General features: G+C 34.7%; 1 long non-coding RNA gene across 1 annotated transcript in view; it reads right to left on the bottom strand.

The window, feature by feature from the left end:
* LOC108359876 (uncharacterized) overlaps window positions 1-1,877 on the bottom strand; it is a 5,838-nt gene extending 3,961 nt beyond the window's left edge. Inside the window, exon 1 of the long non-coding RNA XR_001847013.1 lies at window positions 1,002-1,877. This is a non-coding gene — a long non-coding RNA (uncharacterized LOC108359876). The remainder of the gene's footprint in view (window positions 1-1,001) is intronic.
* Window positions 1,878-4,515: the final 2,638 nt, after the last annotated feature.

The raw sequence follows: 4,515 nt of genomic DNA on the forward strand, positions 1-4,515 counted from the left end.
TTTAAAATTTTGCAAAAAATGTGTTTTATATAAACGATTTTTAGACAAAAACCTAAGAATTTCCACGACTTATTTATAAGTGCAGCAGTGAATTTAATACCAAATATTATAATTAATTCATTTGTAACATTTTGACAATTTTGAAGTTCCTATATATTAGTGCAGCAGTGTATTTAATACCAACGTATGAAATGTAGTTTAGTTTACTTATAACATTTCGCCAATTTTGAAGTTCCTATTTATTTGTCCAACAATATTTAATACAAAAATATTAAATATAATTTTCAGTTAATTTTTATTCAGTTTATTTATTATGTTTTTAGTTTACTTGTATTTTTATAGTGATTAGTTTATTTATAACATATCAAATATACATAGTTATTGCCTTATTTATAAAAATTAGTAAAATTTGATGTACTGGCCGTGACAATCCGATAGCGCAGCAACATTTTGATCAGTTTTCGCTATTTTTTGTTTGTTTAATGCTCATTAATTGTCTATAAAAGGTACAGCTGTTTATTTAACAAATACCATATAAATCAAAATTTTAAACTTTGTAAAAAACTATTAGAATTTCTAGAAAAATTTTTGGTATGCAATTTCATAGCTTATTAAATTTTAGTATAATATAATGAAAGTTTTAAGTTTTTAAAAAATCACGTTGATTTTGAGATCATTTTTTTGTTGACTGTATTCCATGTGTTACGGTCAAAATAAAAATGATCTAAAAATCTACTCGATTTTTTAAACACTAAAAACTTTAATTTTATTATACTAAAATTTAATAAGTTATGGAATTGCATACCAAAAATTTTTCTAGAAATTCTAATAGTTTGTGGAATTTTTATAATTTTTTTGCAAAGTTTAAAATTTCGATTTATATGGTATTTGTTAAATAAACAGCTGTACTTTTTATAGAAAATTAATGCCTAGTGCGGGTGTTTATCCAGAAAACGAAGCCTAACCACTTAACTATAAGCAAAATATATATATGTGCATACATTTTGTTTATAGTTATGGGGTAAATATTTTTAGGCTCCGTTTTCTGCATAAACATCCGCAGTCTAGTAATGAACATTAAACAAACCACAAATAGAGAAAACTGATCGAAATGTTGAGGTGCTATCGTTTTGTCACGGGCTGTACTTACATATTTATTTGTCAAGAAGTGTATGAATATGTTATAAATAGAATTTGAAATTAAATTAAATTTTAAATCAAATAGAAACAAATGAAATTGAATTTTAATAAGTACAGTGGTAAAAGTTACAACACTGAAGACACGCTTAGCAACAAATCGGATGCGGCGTCCTGTATAAATGAAATAGATTGAGTATTATCGCAACATTAATAAAGGGGAATAGTTAATCTTACCTCAATTATTAAATAGTATATCGGCCAGTGTGTCTCTACTCCTAAATGCATCTGCACATGACCGATTCGCTTGGGCGATTCTGCAAGAAGGCAGCCCAGCGTGGGATTCCCTCCAAGTGCCTGGCACCTCAACACCATTTTCGAGGTGGTCCACGAGTTCTTCATTGAAATATCCACTCTTCTTATCGAGCATTAGATAGTTATGCAGCACAATTGCCGCTAACACAATTTTATCCACATTGTTTTGGTGCTGCGTAAATATTCGTGTGTAGAATTCTCCACCTGCTAGCCAAAATTCCAAATGAATTTTCAATATGCACACGAGCACGTGGTAATTTTTTGTTGAAGTTGTCCTTTATAGCTGATAAGTTCCGGCCAGGATATGGACGCATCAAGTTTTGTTTCAGTGGGAATGCATTATCTCCCACAAAATAATATTGGAATGTTGTCTCTGTTCCTAAAATATTGAAAAATGTAATTAACAACAATATAAATATATATGTACATATGTATATGTTTACGGAAAATTATAATTACCAGGAATTGCATTATCTGGCGGAATATTTAAGAGTCCTCTTAAAATCATTTTGCCAAATGAACTACGTGAAAAAATTCCACCATCACTCTCGCTTTCCATCGCACCCAGAGTCCACAAAAGTAAACGTGTAGTTGGAATCGCAGGCTGCCATTAGCACGATACTATACGTTTTTTTTATAACGGGCAAACTATTTTTATATGTTTGCCATCGAGCGCTCCAACACAATTCGGCATTCCCGTTTTAAATTAAAACCTTTACGAATACAAAACAAAAGGTTAAACTTCAACACGGAAACCTAGATGGTCACTACAAACCTGTCTGATATTTGTTTCCATTCATGCTCATTGGGCTGAGCGACGTAGACGTCATGCAGTTCTGTCCATAAGGCATTGCAAGTATCGTAAACTATCTCCCTTACTGTCGATACCCCCATTTTGTGCGACCAGGCGAGATATTGTGGGCTGCATCCTTGCGATAAGTAGCTAAAATGGACACATTTTTATTGAACCATTTCGTTGCATTCGTGACTAAAATTACTTACATCAGTGTCAGTGCAGCGAGCTTCTTCATTTATTGGCGCTCTTCTTGAAAAACGCTGTAGTCTTTCTTTTATCAATGTCAAAAGAGTTTGAAACTTGGGAACACTCATCCTAGTGGCTTTGAAAAAGTGCTCCTCGTCCTCCAGCTTAAGTTGTTGAAAACATGTTCCATGGAACCCAAACTCATTCCTGGTGAGGTTCGCAGGACGCACCCACCACCTCCTTTTCAACAGCTTGCTCGCCTCCATGTACATCACGTACATTGTGCTCATTATGCATATAATTTTTATTATCCGCAACAATCTTTCAATATTGGACATTTTTGCACGCACTCACAATTAAAGCAAACGAAAAGATTTTACTACAAAATTAATTTTATTGTAAACCACAAAATGTTCCGTCGCAATAGTGTTTACCGTTCCCGTCGCAATTGTGTTTCCCCGTCCGTATTTTCCCGACTGGAATGGATCAGCTGTTCGCCACCCGTCGGCCCATTACCCGCTATCCGCTGCAATTCTCTTTACGGCATATAACTATTGTCAGGACGCCTACGCCACGGATAAAATTATTAGCGTTTTTGACAACTAATACGTATTTCTTATTGTCTTGACAGCATTGTCTACTGTAAACGCGCCGTAAGTATGGCAAAGTAACTTTTCGCAAAAAGCTACTAAAAACACGCCTAACAGGCTAACCTAATATTCATGCACGCCGTCAATTTACTGTCAACAATTTCTCATGCACATGCAACTTAATACACAATTCGCATGCCGTCTAATTTGTTTATTTGCGACAACCGAGATTGGCTTGCGTGCGTATACATCCCAGAGTTGCATTGCTGTCAAATATGCAAACAAACAATTTATTCAGAATTTAAAATTACAATTGTAACGATTTAAAATGAATGTTTCAGAAGATATAGAAAATCTTGCAATTTTGTGGGCGATGTACAACAGACTGCACCGGCGAAGTGGAAATAGAGAACTATTTAAAACTCGAGACGAATTCGGGTTCCAGGCCACTGGGTTTGAAATATTAGTTTGTAAAAATGCAGATCTATTTTATAAATCAGTTAGGATGACTTACGACTCATTTAACGTTTATTAAGGTCACGAAGGCCAGCAATTGACCCCGAGAAAAATATTTTTATCACCTTGTCGTAAGTTCATTTTTAACCGACTTCCAAAAAAGGAGGAGGTTATCAGTTCGTCGGAATATTTTTTTTTTTTTTTTTTTATGTATGTTACCGCATAACTTTGGACCACGTCAACCGATTTCGATAATTCTTTTTGCATCGGAAAGGTAGTGTCTCAGAGGTGGTCCCATACTAATCTGGTTAAGATCCGGATCATGAGATATATATATATATATTTTTTTTTTTGCTAAAAATTACTTGTTATATTTATATTGATAAAAATTAAGACAATGTTTTGTTAAGTTTTCTTGCACAAGGCTGCTCCTTATACAGCATTGCAGTTCAGTTCCGTATTGGCCAAGAAACGGCTAGAAACGTAATCTTGGAAACCTGCGATATGATCTGGAAGCACTTAAATATCTGGGTTTTATGTGAGTATTCCTAACGAAGAAGAGTGGAAACGAATCGCTCGGGGATTCTAAAACGATACCGGTTGTTTATGTGACATTAATTCGCATTGGACCCACCATTCCGCTTCCACCGAGTTGTTTAAGAACGACATAGCGTCCTTCATAGGGAATTTATATGAAGCGATTTTGCGCTGAACTCACGCAGGCTTGCACGAAAAAAAATTGAATGGCTAAAAGTATAAAAATATCAAAATATTCGCAATAAAAAGCCGTTTGCATTGTTCAACTTTGCATTCTACTTTTGGTTGAACGGCCTTTCAACTAATCGCTCTCAACAAAGTTGGTCGCCAGCCAACATTTAACCATTCAACTTTTTGTTCGTACAACCCTGCGTGAGTTGAACGCAAATGTTGAATGCAAAATCGCCTCATGTAAATTCCCTATCAGCTTCCATGGCTTACGAAAGCTGCTGCCGCTGCCAGAGAGATTAGCGCCTTTCACATTTTCCCTACTGTTAC

This window comes from Rhagoletis zephyria, unplaced genomic scaffold (assembly GCF_001687245.7).
Source record: "Rhagoletis zephyria isolate East Lansing unplaced genomic scaffold, Rhagoletis_zephyria_1.1 Rzeph_scaffold_00484, whole genome shotgun sequence".
NCBI classification, from domain to species: Eukaryota; Metazoa; Arthropoda; class Insecta; order Diptera; family Tephritidae; genus Rhagoletis; species Rhagoletis zephyria.